Source organism: Hylobates moloch, unplaced genomic scaffold (assembly GCF_009828535.3).
Source record: "Hylobates moloch isolate HMO894 unplaced genomic scaffold, HMol_V3 SCAFFOLD_20, whole genome shotgun sequence".
In the NCBI taxonomy this organism is placed as follows: domain Eukaryota; kingdom Metazoa; phylum Chordata; class Mammalia; order Primates; family Hylobatidae; genus Hylobates; species Hylobates moloch.
In genome coordinates this window covers 43,062,713-43,082,102 of record NW_026652295.1, presented here as the reverse complement: position 1 = coordinate 43,082,102, position 19,390 = coordinate 43,062,713, and positions in this window count along the sequence as shown.

The window sequence follows — 19,390 nt, the reverse complement described above, 5'->3', positions numbered from 1 at the left end:
TCTCTCCTTGTCGCTGGGCACCCCCATGATCCTCTCCCCAGGGCACAACCCTTCCTCCAGTGACAACCCCAGGCCTGGGCTGACATTCTCTGTTTATTCTGCCTGCCTGTTCTCCCCACTGCTTCACATCCACACACACCCCATCCCCCGCCCATATCAGAGCCAAAGAAGGGCAGAGAATCATCAGCATTGCTCTCAAATGGAGGCCAAAGGGCTTTCCTTTGAGTCAGAAAGGCAATTTCAAAACTGCACTACAGAAGTGCACTGCGCTGCACAAGATCCCCGGGGGATTGGCTCATTCTAAGGCTCCGGATGTGCCACCTTCTGCCAGGCCCCATCTTTTTCCCCTGTTAGTTTTCACACTGAGGCCTCATTGCTCCAAAGCCAAAGCCTAAAGTCACGAAGCATACATAAGAATCTAAAGAAGGAAATATGGCGACCTTCTACAGCAGTGCAGGAGAAGCCAAGACAGGGCCCTCTGCTCTCAGCCCTCCTGGAAAGCAGCACTTGAGGGGAAGGGGGTTCCTTCAGGGACTGGCTGGTATCTTTTGAGGGCTGGCCTGGCCAGGGAAGGCCAGAAGCCCTGCTGAGAAGGGCTTACCCTTCTCAGGGTAAGACTGGGGTGCCCCTGGCATCTCCCACTGTCCACATCCCAATCCCACAGAGCTTTCCCGCTCCACCTGCTTTCCTGCTAACAACGCTGCCGCCATCGGTCCAGGGACAGGCCCAGGTCAGATCGCCTGTGACAAGCCCAAGAGGAAATGCTGGTGTCAGATTTGAGGGAGCCACGTACAGCCAGTCTACATTTAAACAGCAAGTATTAATTACAGAATCCCAGCCAAATACAAAAGACAAAATAAATGCATGAATGTGTTTCACTTCTTCTTAAAGCAAATACAAAGTAGGGCTGATATTAACTACCAAAATGACAAACTTTCATATGACTGACCTACAGGTACACACAGGTAGAACAAACACCAGGGAAGAGGCCCAGACAGTGACCTCAGGAGCTCAGGCAAGCAAGGGAAAACTGGAGGCTGGGCCAGAGTCTTCACAGAAGAGTGGTGCTCTGGTGTGGAGGAAGTAATAATCCCAGAGTCTTCAAGAGAGTGTCAGAGGAGTGGAGTGGCCTCCCGGAGGGGTGGGAGTGATGCTGGGAGTTAACTGAGCCCATCCATTGAGTTTGGAAGCCCAAGCTAAAGATCTAGACCTCTCATTACTTCCCAATCAGTGACAAAGGGAGTGGTTTGAAGCCATGTTAGCCCCCACAATTCTCAGCTACCACTATTACATATTGTTAACTCCTCCCACCAGGTGCAGCAAAGCACATTATGAGTGTTACAGTGAGCATGGGGATAGGGCGACAGGACAAAATTGAAGATCTGAGGTGTGATGCCTGTGCTGGGAGGCCTCTAGTGCACTCAATGGCTAAGAGAGGCCCCCGTGCCAACCCCCTGACCTGCGGCCCCACTGCAGGCCAAACTTCAAATTCCTGCCTCAACAATCTCACCTACTACCTCATGTCAGGAATCTGGAGCTCTGGGTTAGCAGGTGGAGTTGTGGCTGATATATGTGACATCAGGGTGCTGTGAGATTTGTAGGCAGTGGCAAGTTTTAATTAAAATTTTTTCTTAGGCCAGGCATGGTGGCTCATACCTGTAATCCCAGCACTTTGGGAGGCTGAGGTGGGCAGATCACTTGAGGTCAGGAGTTCAAGACTAGCCTGGCCAACATGGCAAAAACCCGTCTCTACTAAAAGTACAAAAATTAGCCAGGTGTAGTGTGGTGTCGGGCACCTGTAGTCCCAGCTACTTGGGAGGCTGAGGCAGGAGAATCACTTGAACCCAGGAGGCAGAGGTTGCAGTGAGCCAAGATTGCACCACTGCACTCCAGTCTGGGTAACAGAGTGAGACTTGGTCTCAAAAAAAAAAAAAAAAAAAAAAAAAAAAAAAAAAAAAATTCTTAGAGGTGAAATTCACATAATATAAAATTAACCATTTTAAAGTACACAATTCAGTAGCACTTAGTACATTCACAGTGTTGTGCATCTACTACCTCTATTTAGTTGCAGAACATTTTCCTCACCCCAAAGGGAAAACTCATGCCCACAAAGCAATCACTTCCAAGTTCTCCTCCTCCCAGGCCCTGGCAGTCACTGATGTGCTTGCTGTCTCTTCCAGATGTTTCGTATAAGCAGAATCATACAATATGTGACCTTCAGTGTCTGGCTTCTTAGCATGTTAGCTTGGCTTAGAAACTTAGCATGTTTCTGAAGTTCATCCATGTTGTTGCATGTATCAGAACTCCATTCCTTTTTATGGCTGAATAGTATTTCATTGTATGTATATACTACACCGTGTGTAGCCATTCATCTGCTGATGGACAACTGCTTCCACCTTTGGCTAGTGTGAATAATGCTCCTATAAGCATGTATGCCCAAGTATTTGTTTGAGTCCTCGCTTTCAATTCTTTTGGGCATATGCCTAGGATGGGAGTTGCCGGGTCATATAGTAATTCTATATAATATACTTTTGAGGAATGGCCAAATTTCTTTCTGCAGGGCTGCATCACTTTACATTCCCACCAGTGGAAAGGTTCTGAGAATCCTTAGACAGATAGATAGTGGTAGGGGATGCATCTGATGGTTTTGTTTGAGTCAGGGTTAGGGGAGGCTGAGCTGGAGCTACTACCTGGTGCTCTAATGGCACCCAAGTCCTCCACCACTCCTAGAGCCCAGAACCGTGTGCGGCTCAGAGCAGGTCCTCAGAGTTGAGGTGTAAAGGAAGCAGTGAAGACTAGGAAGGTGGTCACAATAGTGGTCCTGGGTCACAGAGTCCTGAGACACCACAGTCACACAGTGAAAATCAAGGCTGAGGACCTGAGACTACACAGGCTTCCCCACTCAGGCTCCTGCAGATAGCATGCTGGGAGCTGCACTCCTTTGCAGATAATATTACTGGAGATAGGACTGCAACATGAAATGATGAAAACATAAAACATCAGGGAACATGCTGTAAATCACTTATTGGCAAACTGCTGCCTCCCAGACATGCCCGATCAGAGTGAGATGCTGCAGCAGCTCCGGATTTCCACATGGCCTAGACCAGGCTTTCCTTCAGGCACCAAGACCCTGACCTAAGAACTGAAACCATGTGGGGAAAACACCTTGGGGGCCTGATTCATCCTGTCCTCCAGCCGAGAGCATCACCCCTGAGTCTTCTCCTGGCATCGAGCCCACCAGTCCCAGGCCTTGGGAAAACCCCTTTGCCCCTCCATGCCTGTGTTTTCCCAATTTGAGAAATGATGATGCCTTGGCTTGAACAGCCTCCCAGGCTCCCCAGCAGATTCCAGATGTAACTTTGATTCATGGAATTTACCCATAGTCTTGGCTCTCCTCATCTGGTCTCAGTGAAAAAAATCAAGAAACAAAGAAAAGAAGTGGCCAGTTCCACAAGGCCCTATGAACAGGCTTCTCAGGGCCAGTGTCAGCAGCAAGGCTCCCGAGGCCAGGGGACCTGCCATCCACCTGCACTGGCCCAGATGGGAAACGGGGCTGCTCAGGAATGTGTAGGGTTTCAAGCACAACTGGCATTCCTTCAAGTGTGCAGTATGAGGTATGGCCTCTTAGAAGCAAAACCCACATTAAAAATCAAACTAAGAAAGTGAAATGATGGGCTGTCTGCCTGCTTTCCCAAGGACTCCCCTCAGGACACCTTTAAATGCTTTCAGTGGAACTGTGTCTCTGCACACTTTTGCAGTTTCATGTATACTGTCTGAAGCAGAGGTTAATGTATATAGCCTTGTTGCAACTGGGTGGACTTTCTCAGTTCCCTGGTTGCTTGGCCACCAAAGCAAGCCCTGAGCAGGAGGGTGGAGGGCAGGAAGAGAAAGAGCATGGGATTTGGGGGCTCAGAGGATCTGCAAACCACAGCTGAGCTCTGGCTAACACCAATGCCAGTGATGGAGGAGCTATAAATCTTGTGTGCCCTCCAGTGAGCCCTTCTCACCTCTGGGCCTCAGTTTCCTCCTTTCAACAGTGAGAACATCAGACCAGATGACCTCTGGGTTGCTCCAATGTTCTAGGCAGTGGGCCTTGATGGAGCAGCTGAATATTCATGAAGTTGTGAGCAGGCCAGTCCTAGTCAGAGCCAAGCAGATGCACTAGCAAGACGCCCTCCCACCCACTAAAGAGCAATGATGGTGTGTCACAGTCCATCGGCTGAGTAGGCCACTCAATTCTCCATCTCATCTACCTTCTTTGATCTGAAGGTCCACACAAATGGTTCCCTTTTAAGTGCATGGGGAATACTGTCCTGCCACAGGAGCAGCATTTAACAAAGCTGGGGGCCCGAGGTGCCCAAAACCATCATCATAATAAAGTAAAAGATCAATGTATCTAACAATGCCACCCCTGTTTGCCAAATTTATCAGCCACAACAGCTTTGCTGTGAGGTGAAATGTTGGGGGCTGGGTTGGTGAAATCAGTCGCCTTTCCTTCCTACGCAGCAGTTTAGCCATAATTCTTCTTCAGACTTACTGCCTGTAGCAGTCTTGTCTCCTCAGATTCTCATTTCTTAGAATCCTTTCATGATTATCCCATGGTGCCTAGAACAGGGCTGGGCAAACAGTGGGAACTTAATAAGTATATATAGATCTGTTTTCAGGAGCGTCCAGGAAAAGAAGACTAGTATTTTAGTTACCTGTGGCTGCAGAACAAACTACCAATTTAGTGGCTTATAACAAAATGATTTATAATTTCTCATGAATCTGTGTTGACTGGATTCAGCTGGGTGGTTTGGCAGGGCTCATTTAGCAGCTGCATTCATCTGGAAGCTTGTTTGAAGCTGGAATGTCCAAGATGGCCTCTTATCCTCCGGAGCTTCTCTCCCATGTCCCTGCATTATCCACTGGTCTAGTCTGGACTTCCTTTTAGCAGCAGGGTGGCTGGGTTCCAAGAGGAACTGTTCTAAGAAGACAAGCCCCAGTGCGCAAGCACTTATAAAGCCTCGGCTTGGATCATGCTTGTTAATATCCTTTTGGCCAAAGAAAGCCACATGGCAAACTCCAGAGTCAATGCAGGAGAGACCACACGAAAGTGTGACTTCTAAGAGATATAGTTCATTGAACGCCACAAAGCAATGACCTACCACAGCTGGTGAATCCCCCCCGCCCCCCAGCCCCCGATGGGGATAGAGCCATGATACCCTGAGCCATCCTCTACTCTCCCAGGAAAGTGGAAGACAGGACAGGTTTCTCAGTGGAAAACCATCCTCCAGAGCAGGTGAGGAAGTCAAGTCACCCACTGCCAAGGTAGGGAGGGAAGGTTCCTTGAGTCCCATCATGGTCATGCTCAAAATCTAGCAAAAGCTGGACTGTCTTTTCAGATCCTGGGGGACAAGTGGGACCTGTCACTTGCATTCATTCACTGAATATAGTACCTGAGCACTACCATCATGGAGCACTTGGGATCGAGGTGTTTCAAGGGAACACCTTCTACCAATAGCAGGAGAGGAACACATGCATTTCCTCGCATGTCCTTGTTGGCCATGGGGATTGTCTTTTTCCACTGAGGAGTAATAATGTGGTGCAGTGGTTAATTGCATGGACCCTGTTGGCAGATGGCTTGGCTTCAGATTCTAGCTCTGCCACACACCAACTCTGCTGACCTGGGCAACCTGCCCAGCCCTCCTGAGCCATGGTTCCCGTGTCTAAATTCTCGTGAGGGTTAAATCACCTAATCCATGAAAAGCACTCAGAACAGAGGTTGGCATAAAATAAGCACCAGGCATTTGCTAATATGATTCATGAGTAACCCTTACATAAAGAATTCTTTTTTCAAATTACAAACCTAATATATACTCGATGTAAAAACAAACCAACCTTGCAATATCTGAAAAAAGAAAAAAGGGAAAACCCACTCACACAATTCCTCAACCCAAAAAGAATCCTATTCACCTCCTGGCATGCACACTTAGTGTTTTCCTATGAAGTACGTACACATAGCCATTCTTTTCATTACAAAAAATTGTCATACTGCTTGTAGCCTGCCAGTTAAAATGTAATAATATATCAAAAATGTTGGCCATAAATATTAATCTACAATTTGATTTTACTGTCAGCATGTATTTAATCATGTACTCTATCCTTTCCTGTGGGATATTTATATGATCTGTGATTTTTCACAAATAGAAGTAATGCTGTGATACATATCCTCATACGCATCCCTCATTATGTCTTCAGAATAAGTTCCTAAAAGGGGAAAATGCTGGGTTTGAATGGAATGCCTACCTGCAGGGCTGATTCAGATGCTGCTGTCCTGGCCTAGAGAGAATGAGTGTGCCTGGAAGGCATAGTAGGAGAGGAACATGTACCTGTCCTCCATGTCCTTGTCGGCCATGGGGACTGTTTTTTCTCACTAGGGAGCTATGGTATCAGCCTCTAGGCCAGGAACATTCTGCTGTGGTGTGGCTTCTTCTCTGCAGCAAGTAAGGCCAGAGCCACCTTTAGAGCCTGTGGAGGCCAAAGCAACTCCATCTTGGATGCTACCCACCATGTTGACTTCTGATTATCCCCAGTTCTGGGAAGGCCTCTAAGATTTCCAGCGTATCCATTGTTCCTTGTGTAAGAGCAAGTACTTGCTGTAAATCCTGCCCTCAGGTCAACCTTGATGTTATCATACTTCAACTGTCCTACACTTCCTTTCTGAACCACCCCTCCCCTGTGGTATATAAGCCCTGGGTCTGGGGGGTAATGGCACGTGGATCCACCATCTCCTCTCACTGCCACCTGAGACATAAACATGGCTTCTTTTCTTAAGTCTCTATTAAATGTTTCTAAGAAACTGGATTTGTCAGCCTCTTTCTTCAGCCTCTCAGCTTCTTCAGACTTTGGGGGTGGGATTGCATAGACCTGCCCATTGTAAACAGAGCCCCAGGTGCCTTCTGCCTGCCTGTAACCACTAAGTGCCTCAGGTTTCCACCTGGTCCTCCTGCACCCCTCTCTACACATAGAGTTTCAGCGTCCCAAAGAGAGACTTTGGCAGGAAACAGACATGCTTCAATATCCCTTTAGCAGGTGACCCCAATCCACATATCCCTCTCTGATGCCCATCTCCAACCTGGACCTGTATTTCTGCCTGACTGTTCCACGGGATCCTCAAATTTAGCCCGGCCTAATCCACTCTTCTTGTCTGCTTTCCCATCACCTGTTCCAGCAAGCTGTTTGAGCAGGTGTCCAGGCTTCAGGGGTCAGACATCATGGGTTTAATTCTGGCTCTGCATTTACCAGCTGGGTGATTGTGGGCAAATGACTCAACCCCCTTGAGCTGCAGTTTTTCTTAACTGCAAATTGAGGACTTTAATATGAGCCTCTCAGGGTTCTGAGGATTCAGTGGGGTGACAGCAGGTCCTACAGAGTAAATGTTTAATAAATGATAACAAGAGCAATACTGATATTATTTTTATTCTTACTACCCACTGCTCCAACTGAAAACCTCATAGTCATTCTTCCTTCTTCAAGGGTCTCTTCTCTTCCACAAAGCCAGGAAGTAAACCTTAGAAATGGCCCCTGAACCCCTGCTGCTGCCCTGCTGCTGGCACACATGCATTAAGTGGTCTCCTTATCCCGTCACCATCCTGTGGACAGCACACAGCAGATGCCTGGAAAGTTGCTTGTGTGAAAAGTACAGTCGTTCCCAGCAGATGGCTTCCTTTCTCTGGACCCTGCTTCTTCATCTGTAAAACCATCTCCAAGGGCCCTTGCAGCTGGGAAACACTGTGATTCCCTATCCCTCTACTGGTTCCTTGTCCGAGGGAACAAGGCAGCCTGGCTGCATCACTCAGGCAGGCAGATTCTTAGCAGGACAGAGCGAGATAACAGCTACGTAGATGACTTCTCTTTTTATTGCCTCAACCATCAAACCCTCCCCAAGATTTCTGGACTACTGTCCCTTGGCTGGCTCAGAAATTTCTTAGCTCTACCAATATTTTCTTTCGTAGTTCTGTAAAGCAAGCTCAAACTCAGCGAGCACCGCCTATGCAAAGACCTTAAACCACATGTTTATTTTCCTAAGCTATAAAAAGTTTATGAGGGGGGCTGGACTTCTTGTCCAGCACCATGCTCAGAATTGCTACTGCATTCCACAGGAAGACAGAGGGCTCTGTGTCAGTCCAGGGGGGCTGGAGAGAAGTAGGTGGAGTATAGCTGTCCAGCCTCCAGTGGAAAGGGCATAGGGCATGGGAAGGAACAACTGAGTGGCAAATTCATGGGGTAGTGAGGGCAGTGGAGAAGAAAGATGGGGGAAAGATTTGAGCATGGTTGCAGGTGGTTTAATCCAGCATTCTGCCTCCCAGGTCCGTCTCCTGTCAAGGCAGCTTTGGGACACTGAGTCAGCAAAGGCACTGGGGCTTGCCCCGGCTGAAGCTCACTAAGCCAGCCCTTCTGACATGACACAGCCCCTTCATCCAAGAATATTAAGTCACTGAAGCTTGATCCTGGAATAAACTGCTAAGAGGAGACACCTTCACTTAGTTGCCTCTAGTTTCCTAATGATCCCAGCCCATCTATTTACCACTTTCCACCTAGCCCAGTGCTTCTTGAGGATCAGATGCCATGGAGTCATTCAGAACTCCAGCACCAGGGTATGTTCTGAGATACAGTGTGTTTGTCCACCAGCTTGGCATTTCTGGGGGTCCCTGATATGGACTGAGCCTCTGAGGGTAGAGTATTTCCTCTCGCAATGCAGGTCTAGGTTTTCCGTTGAGCTGATGCCAACCTCTTTAAGTGGATGAGATCTTGAATGGCTCTTGGATCCCAATATCTATAATACCACCTGCCAAGATCTGGTGAAGCTCACTGAGCCTGGGCCCTTGGTCCTTCAGGCCCATTTCCCACTTGGTTCCATCCTGGGAACTCCAAAGGGTCACATCATAGGAGGAAGGAAACAGAGGTGTGTGAAGGTCCTTGGCCCTCCAACTGCAGAGATTTGAGTACTAGATGGAGTGGGGAAAGGACTGAGTGACACTCAAGGTCTCCTCTAACCCTGAAATCCTATGATTTCTAGGAAACTGCCATTTGCTCAGAGCAGTGATTCTCAAACTCAACGCCTCTATTCTGTTGGAAATATATCATAATACTCCCTTATTATCCTGAAATAAAAGGTAACATATTTATATAAATAATTTTAAAAGGTCAAACATCCTAACTGTAAAAAGGGCAATTTATGATAAATTAATGTGTATTGCCATATGTAAATGTGTGAGCATGACTACTTCGGAAGCCCTGATGAAGCACAGCACCGCACCACTGAACGGACTCCTGGTGCCAGCAACATCATCAATGCAGAGTGACAAGGTGGGTCATACAGAGATTCCAAAACTACATGCAGCATTGCTGTCAGACACAATGCTTTCCTATATTGTGAACACTGTTAAAGTACAATCTTAATTTACATACTGGTTGCATGCATTCAATGTTTTCTAAAACCGTGCAAAAAATAATCTGTATTGAGTCCTGGTATAAGATGATAAAGTCAAGTTTTTTACCTCCAGAATTGTCCAGTTAGTAATTTGACAGTTGTGTAGGGCACAGGACAATTCTTCATTTTGTAGGACAGTCTCAGGAATGGCAGGGTATTGGGCATCCTTTATCCAGTGTGCAAAATGCTAGTTGCCCCTCGGCTGGTAGTATCACCCTGTTCAAAATGGTTGAATTGAAGCCTCCTCTCTGCCTGGAGACACAGGAGGCAGGAGATGGGGACATTAATCATCACAGTGTTAAGGATCTGCAAGATCTGCTGAGACATCACTACAGTTTGATGAAGCGGCCATGGTAATAACCTGTGTTGCTGAGGTAATAATAACCTGTGTTACACCTGTGCTGCCCTGCAATGACCAGCTTTGTCTCTCATGTGGCCCTTGGCCTTCACCCCAGCCCCAGTATCTCAGGTCTCGTTTAGCATACAGTTTATAAACCAGGCTGGTAGCAGCCCTCAAGGCCCAGAAGTGGCCTTCTCTTGTCTGAGATGCTTTCAGAAGAACCTGGAGACCCCTCGCTTTTGGACCAGACACTGCCCATGTACCATTTTTGCAGCGGTTGTTCTTTTACTCTCTACCCCAATTTAACCATAGAGGCACTTACGAATCAGAATGATTAAAAAAAAAGTTCAGTGACCTGAGCAAGTTGCATAACTTTTCTGTGACTCAGTTTCCTCATCTGTAAAATGGGAATAAGAAGATGGGTGGATACCATTAACCTTATAAGGTTGCAAGAATTACACTTTGATAATATTAATGAAAGGGCTTTTCAAATTTGAAAGCACAAATATAAGGTATTACTACTTTTTCATTTTGTAGTACTATTATTATTGCCAGTTCACTAAGCCCCTATAAGGCACATCCAACATGTGCTGACCACAGCCTATCTTTGGCCTCAAAGGAAAAGGAGGCCTGCAGAGCCTGAGTCTCCCACTGCCTGGCCTGGCCAGCTGTGCACCGGCTCCGCACCTACAGGAGACTAGGCGGGCTCCCAACAGAAGGTGCAGGGCAGTGTCAGGAAGGCCACTGTGGGACAGCTGGCTGTTCTTTCCGGAGGGCAGGCCTAGGCTTGAGACATTCATTCCAGGGTACAGTGCAGGAGGTGTCTGCCCCAATGCAGGGGACATGACCAGGGCTGAGAGTGTGAGGATGAAAGTAGTGAGAAAGAGACTGAAGAGGCAACCTAGGACCAGATGGTGCAAGGCCTGAGAGGCCTAACTGGAAAAGGAGAGAGGGTCACCCGCTTGTTTAATTGGCTTTACTGTCCTTCAGTATTCAAACCTGGCGCTCATTTCCACAGGCCTGACGCCATCATTGCCCCAGGCAGCAGGAAGCTGGCTCAAGACCTGCTCAGGCTGTTTTCCCCTGCACTCACCTTGCGCTCCCGGATCCTGGCCTTCCTCCTGTGGCCGGGTCTCAGGTCCGAGCCGTCCTGCTTCTCGCGGACTCCTTCTGGCTGCCAATTGCAGACACTGTTGAGCAAACCACCAGGGGAGCAGCAAGTGTACAAGTACACCTAACACACGCACGTCCACCTGCGTGCCTCGTGTATACGCGGGCGTGCTCATGTGCGAGCATCGTGCGGGCTCGCCTCCAAACTTCCAGCGAGCCTCTGTGCGTGCGCGTGCGTGCTCATGTGCGTGCGCGCTCATGTGCGTGCGCGTGCGTGCTCCTGTGCATGCGCTGTGCCGGCTCACTTTCGGGCTTCACGTGAGCCTGCCGCGTGCATGCTCAGCAGGTGCGGGCCCTCCCAAGGTTCTGCGCTGCCTCCTACTCCTCTGGACCCAGCTTCTCTAGCGGTGTTGGGGTTGTGGTGCTCAGCGCCGATCTTGTGTGCTGATAAAAGCTGCGGGGATTGTCGAGGTCTTCCTAGGGCAGTGAAAGGGGGGTGCCCAGCTTCAGCTCCGGCGAGTTTTCCACCAGCCTGGCTGCGGCTGTTACCAGCCCGTTCAGATTCGTCGTCAAATTGGAACCCCCGAGAGCAGACAGCCAAAATACTGAGGACCCGCAAATGCAGACCAGAGAGACGGAAAGGGAGATCCCATCTCACTGGAGTAAGGTGGAGGAGCTGAAACAAAAATTGGTACCCAGGCCATGACAGCCCCTGGATACGGCGTATCCACAGACAAGAAAGAGCTTGGTTTTCCTGTTTTGAAGCTAAGTTGTGTTGGGCCCCTTCTAGGGACTAGAAGTTTTGTATACTTTATGAGGTAGATACTGCCATCTATCTCTATTTTACAGATGGGGAAACGGAGGCCCTGGGCAGGTAGGGAACGGGCCCACAGCCACACAGCTATAACTAGTAGAGCTCAGATTTGAACCCAGGTTTTTCTTCTGCGAAAACTTTTCCTCTTTCAGCCACCTCACGCAGCCTCCCTAATTTGAAGGGCCATGAGGCTAAAGAGGAAACTGACATCTCAGATTTTTCAAGGAACATACCTAATCCTTAACCCAGAGAAGACTGTAAACCCCTGAGGTTTTGGAGATATATCCAAACAACCAGCCACACGCACAAGATGCATTTAACATTTCATGTTTTATCCTGAGAGTTCATGTAAAGTTTGGTTTCTACTCCATGATACATCCGGGTCTTCTTAAATATGTTCAAAAGCTGTAACACTTGAGTAAAACAGATTTTCCAGGGACCATTCTTGTTTATTCAGGCACCAATTATGTGTCTCCAGGCAGTTTGAGGAGCAGAGCCTTGGACCAGAGGATCTCAAGCCTGTGTGCTGCAGACCCTTCTGGCTGCCTGAAGAAGTCCAGGGACTCCTCCCCAGAATGTTTTAAATGCATAAAATAAAACACTTGAGATTATAAAGGAAACAAGCCATATCAAAATATAATTAACAATATTTTTTAAGTTGAATTTGTGATAACAGTGTTTTGGGGGGTTCTTTTTCTTAGGACAGCTTTTTAAAAAGTTATCTTAACCATTTTTAAGTGGACAGTTGCAGTGGTATTAAATATATTCACATTGCTGTGCGACCACTATCCATCCACAGAGCTCTTCATCTTGCAAACTGAAACTCTACCCATTAAACGCCAACTCCACATTCTGTAGCCCCACCCTGGCAACCACCATTCTACTTTTCTTCTCTATGATTTTGAATACTCTTAACTACCTCATATAAGTGGAATCAAACAGTCAATTTGTGACTGGCTGATTTCACTTAGCGTAATGGCTTCAAGGTTCACCCATGTGTCAGAATTCCTTCCTTTTTAAGGCTGAATAATATTCCATCAAATGTGCATACTACGTATTGTTCATTCATCAATCAGTATATACTTGGGTTGCTTCCAGCTTCGGGCTATTGTGAATAATGCTGCTATAAACATGGGTGTACAAATATCTCTTTGAGATCCTACTTTTTTTTGAGATGGAGTCTCGCTCTGTGGCCCAGGCTGGAGTGCAGTGGCACGATCTCAGCTCACTGCAAGCTCCACCTCCTGGGTTCACGCCATTCTCCTGCCTCAGCCTCCTGCGTAGCTGGGACTACAGGCGCCTGCCACCACGCCTGGCTAATTTTTTGTATTTTTTAGTAGAGACGGGGTTTCACCATGGTCTCGATCTCCTGACGTCATGATCCGCCTGCCTCAGCCTCCCAAAGTGAGATCCTGCTTTCAGTTCTCTCGGGTATAGACCCAGAATTAGACTTGCTGGATCCTGTGGCAATTCTATTTTTTTGTTTTTGAGGAACCACCCTACTGCTCTCCATGCAACTGCACCATTTTACATTCCCATAGGGAGTGCACAAGGGGTTCCACTTTCTTCAGATCTTCAGCAACATCCATTTTCTATTTTTTTGATAGTAGCCATCATAATGAGTGTGAGGTATGTGATAAAATTTTATATATGCTTCATTATTAAGACCTTAAATAACAAGCTCTTGTGGTGGGACCATAATATAAAAAATATTTCTTGGTATGTGTAACTGTAATATGAAAATATCTGTGATTGACAGTGAAAAAGACAGCGTTTGAAAGGAATGCTAAATTTCAACTTTAGGGGAATAAAAATAAAGGTTTTTTTCTCCTTCAAATTCAGAGAACCCCTGAAAATTTAACCTCAGGTTAAGAAACTCTGCTAGAGAGACAGCTCCAGAGGAAAAGCTAAAGGAAAAGGCCTGACAGATTTGTAGGTAGGGAAGTGGGGTGACTGCAGGCTGACTTCCTCCCATGACATTCTGCAGCCGTGAGATGGCAGAATGACCATGAGTAAATGTCCTCTCCTTTACCCTCTGTCCCCCCTTAGTCATTGGATTAGCTCCAGCCATGATGGGAGTCACTGAAAAGGATTTGCAAACCCACTGTGTCCACCCATTCTGCCTTCTACAGCCCCTCACTGCCCACCCCCACCTCTCTGAACCTTGATCTTCAAGTGCTCTGGAGAAAGTCACTTTCCCAGGTCACATGGTCCCTTTTAAGACTCCTCCAGTGCAGAGGAGGTGAGGGGTCACTGCTGTTGGGAGGGCCAACTGTAGGTACCACTCCACTGTGAGAAATGAGGCTGAGACCAGGAGTGCCTTTCAAAGCCTCAGAAGTCAGCCACCCAATTCTCCGAGCCACATCTTGAAGCATTTTTACTATCAAGAAGGATCTACATGCGAATTTCAGAATCTGTCTGTCAGTTCATTTTGCAAAGAGTGTTGGAACAGTGGCATAAAAGGAAATCCAGTGAGACAAGATAATGGGTGTGGATGACTGCTAATGGGACCTTCAAGTCCCTAGGCTGTCCGCCCTGTCTTCCTTAAGCACACGTTTGGAGTTCAAGTGCAATGAGGTGGAGTTGTGTTCTGATTTGTTGATTTTTGGAAAACACACACACACATCAGAAAAATCCAAAATCAGTTTTCTTTCGGGTGCTTTGTTTTTAAAGAGAATCAAGATGTTAACCATTCATATATTCAATAAGGGCAGAGGCTTCTTTTCATACAGTAGGTGTGGGGATGTTATGAACAATTTTCCTCACAGGCTAAAAATTATTTCTTTGTGTTCTGCTACACACAGTATGTATTTGGAAAGGCAGAGTGACACTGCTTGTGAACAGGATATTTCTTTACAATTTCTGTTACTGTTTAATTTTTCAAAAATGTTTTCCTGCTCAAGATTGAGTACCTACTTTTTAAAAGAAAATTAAACTGAAAATTGTAATAGTAACGCAGCTGGGATGTCTGACTTTACAGTTTAGGAGTCGAAATATAACACCCTAGTACTGTCTCAAAGGGCAATGTTTGAGGTCCCAGTATACTGAGTCTCTTTATCAACCCTGCTTCTGCCTTCACCTCCCCTTCTTCATATGTCAAGGAAACTCCAATATGTCCATCTGGTTCTTCTTAACAGAACCGAGCTAGGTAGGGAATTAGTGAGTCCCTCTGCCTGTGGCCACTGCCTTAGCACAGGAATCACGGTGGTCATTAATGTGGGTCCTAAGCACTGATTACTGCCACTCCACTGGTTTTATTTCAGGAGACTTATTGTACTCTCATGTCCCTAGACAATAGCCTGGGCTTTGGATTTATCCTGACTAATGTTCACAATATGGAATCTCGGAGGAGAGAATTCTGGTTTCTCCCAGAAGGCTCCTGAGTTCCTTATGCAAATTTGCTCACATTTCCCCAGTAAGTTTCCAGTTAATCATATGCAAGCTGCCAGAGTAATCAACCTGCTACAGATGGTGTATCAATTATCTATTCCTGCATAACAAAGCCACACCAAAACCTAGTGGCTAAAAACGAGAACCATTTATTTGCTCATGATTCTACAGGCTGGAGGCTGGACTGAGGCTGAATAAATCAATATGCCTGGCCCTTCAGCTGCTGTGGCTACAACAGCTGAGAGCTGGTAGGACCTCTGTCTCTTAACAGGGTAGCCTGACTTACAAGGGGTAGCTCAGAGCTCCAAGATAACCGAAGCTCCCAGACCTCTTAAAGCCTGGGCTCAGAAGTCCCAGAAGGTCACATTCCACAAAGTCAGCCGAGATTCAAGGGGGAGGGAGAATGGACTTCTTGATGCCCATAAGGGATGGGAAGAATTGTTATTGGCTATATTTGCAGACAATCTAGTCTTACGCCTGGACAATTTGCCAGAAATGACAATTGCATTCCAAACTGGCAGGTGTTATGTGAAGAAGTGGGGTGTCAAGGGCTTACTCCCAGGTGTTTATGAGGGCAGGACTCAGGGGAATTGTGGAGCAAGTTGTGGGGAAAGGGAGGACACCACTGTTGCTCCAAAAGATGGGGTCTCTGGAGCCCCCTCCCACAAGCCAGCTTCAGGGACTGGCTTTAGAAAGCCTCAGCAAACTAGAACTGAAAATAAGGAAAACCCCCAAAGGCTGTGGAAACCATTTCATGCAGTGTGAGTTGGTAAATAGTTACTAGAAACATGGTTTTGATCAGGTTAACTCAACCCAATTAAAGGCAGGAATGGACCTCATATCCCCCTGACCCCGCCCCAATAAGGGATATAGTGAAATGGGAAATGCCAGCAGGCAGATGAGGTGGCAGGCTGATTTTTGGCAAATCAGTCTGTTATCTGCAGAGCACATTGTAATTTACAATGTGCTTTCTCATTGCTCATTTCTTATTGCTTATTTAATATGACTCATTACTTATTTCATGTGTTGATATTTAAATATCTTTATAAGATAGCTCAAGCCCTGAGTTCCTGATATTTTCATCTACCCACAGGCATTATATACCCTAAGAAAAACAGAGGAGGCCTAAATTGGAATTAGGAGTTATCTGAGTGTGTCTGGGGAGCTCATGGGGAGGGTCACCAAAGGCATTTGGGACCGAGAAAACGGGGCAGCTAGAAGAATGCAGCCCAAGAGGGGAGGCAGCCAGATGGGGCCAACTTGAGCAAGTTAAAAACAAAAAAAACAAAACAAAAAAACACCCATAGGGATCAGCGAGTAGCCACAGTTCAGAATAGAGCTTGAACTTGAAATCTGTCATTCTGTTGTGTCCCCTCTGAAATCCACATGGATTCATTTCTGGGACCAAGGAGCTAGAAGGCTGAAGGAAAACACAGGAGATCTGGCAGGGGCCAAGGTCCTCCCTAAGCACATGGATGTGACATCCAGCAAAATGTGGATTCTTATCATTCATGGGCACTTAATCTGTGCTGATGTGCTGGAGAGGCCTGGGGAACTAGGATAAATAAGTAAAATCATAGCACATTTACTTACTGATTGTTCTTCAGTGTTTTGGACCTAATTCTCTATTCAGTATTTGAGATGCCAAAAAAGAAAGTGAAAAAACAGCCTGTTCACTTACATGTTGGATCACCATGGACTCACCAGGGAATTAGGGGATACCATTAAGTAACATATCCACGCTCCTGAAGATGAGGGAATACTGGAGGTTAGAGCAGGACATGAGATGTTAGGAGTCCTGGGATATTTCTGGTGTCCTCATGTGTCTACATGACTTGGAAATTTGCTTAACCTCTCTGGTTCAAAGTAGTTGGGGGAAATAAACCTGAAAGTAATATTTTGGTGGGTGACTCCAACATTTTCTACAAATTCAGTGGTTCTGAAATAGTGTGAGGCAGAAAGTTAAAATTCATCGATGGACATGAATTTAGAACAAATATACGCTGAACTTTCAGGATGAGATCTGGTTCTGCTGCAGGCTCTTCTGAGTGCCTATGGGCTTTTTTTTTTTTTTTTTTTTTTTTTTGGTTAAACTCTTATGCTACATTAAAAAAAAGCCAAAACCGAACAATAACAAAAACTTTCTGCCATTGCCCGACAATGTGAGATATGTGGTTCTGAGACCTCCAATATTATATTGCAAGATGCTTGCAGGCCATAGTTTTCAAGTGACTTTTTGATACAGAGCCTAAAGCTTAGCAACTTTTAGTATTTGCAGCTGCACCGACATCTAGGGTGTTGCTGTTCTCTCAAGCCCTGCACACCCTAGACATTCTTTTTGAAAAAAAGAATCAAATTCTCATGGGTAGGCTTTGAACTGAACCCCAAACCAGCCCAAACTACTCTCTTCAACTGAAAGCCAAACCAAACCCAAATGATATTTTTCAAATTTTGCCATTAACCAAACCAAAGATTTTCTAAAAGCCCAGCAAACCTACTTGGAAAAAAATAATTGAACCTGTTTAAAAATTTTTAAATGAAAATAAAAACTTGAACTGGAACAAAAACAAAACATTAAAGTGTTCTCCAAATTGGATAGCTATTTTCCTTGGTTCAAGTGTCTGGTAAATATAAGGTCATAGTCTGCATCTAAGTTGTAGAATTCAGCCAGAGAAGGCTGTTTCTTGTAATCATACAGATTGAGCCTCCCAAATAGGAAAATCTGAAATCTGAAATGCTCCAAAATCTGAAACTTTTTGAGTACTGACATAATGCTCAAAGGAAATGCTCATTGGAGCATTTCAGGTCTATGCAAATATTCCAAAATATGAAAAAGTATGAAATCAGAAATAGTTCTGGTTCCCAAGCATTTTGGATAAGGGATATTCAACCTGTAACTATCTTCCAGGTAATTATATGATTTTTAATGTTTTTATTCATTCAGTCTTTTTGATGCCTCTGAGACAGTTTCCACCTTTGTCTCCATCTTTCAGAGGGGGGAGACTAGGGCACAGAGAGGTTAGAAACTTGCCCTTGTCTAGTAGAGCCACTGGAGCTGGGATTTGATGTCCACACTGTGCCTTGTGACAGAGACAGACTGTGGAACTGAGTGAGTGGGACCATGATGGAGCAAGAGGCTCCTTAGTGGAAACATTGGCACTTGGGAAGCTTTCACCATATATGGAAAATGAAACGGTATTTTTATTACCAAGTCACTGATGCGGGGGCTTTTAAATTAGGCAGTTCAGGAAATAGCACCTTATGATTTTGTGGCACATGTTTAAATGGATTTGGCACCCTTGGGAGACCCATTAGCTCCCATAAGCAAGGACACAGGCCCTGCTCTGGAGCACCTGGGACTCACCAGGGTGTGCTGCCCCACATCTGCTCCATCTACCCCTCACCCCCACCCTGTTTCTGGCTGCCCACCACCCTGCCTCTTGGGAAAGAGGCTTCAGAAGGACTGTGGTTTGGTTATCCTTGCCTTTGCCTTGGGCAATGCCATTCAGATCTGTCTTGCTTCTGAGTCCTATCCGGGTCCAGAGATCCCTTCACAGGGGACAGCTCAGGAGAAGTTCCTGAACCCTTCGGCCAGGTAGAGACTCTGATAGTACCTATCCCTATGGAACACAAAGCATGTCTCTGACTGTCTATTCCAAAGCCACATCCTGGGAGATTGAAAACACCTGTGCTTTACTCACTTTGGAGAATGAAACAGAATTCCATGGTGAGGCAGATGGATGAGGATGAGGAGAACTGTTTCTGTGCCCAGGACCTCCAGGAATACCTGGGTGAGGAGACAAAATCCTACACTCATACTGATAGGGGCTCAGAGCCATCCAAAGCTTGGGACTGATGTTAGTGCAGTTTTATTTGCACTCTGCATTTGTGCATGTGGGCTAAACTGTTAGTCCCAAGCTGTAATATGTCAACACAATACAAGTTTATTTCTTGCTCATGTAATAGTTCTGGACAGTTGTTCAGAAAGGTAGGGTGACGCTCTTCCACGTCATTCAGGGATCCAGGTTCCTTCTATCTCATGGCTCTGTCATTCTCTATGGCATCGTGCACCCAGTTGATAGAAGGAGAAAACTACAGAGGATCATAAGTGGGAGACTTTCTGGCTCGGTCTGGAAGTGGAGCGCCTCACCTCCTTTTACATTCCAATGGTCAAAGTCAATGACATGACATGCCCAATGGCAAGGAAAGCTGGGAAGTGGATCTAGTTGTGTGCATGGAAGAAGGGGAGAACAGGTTTTCC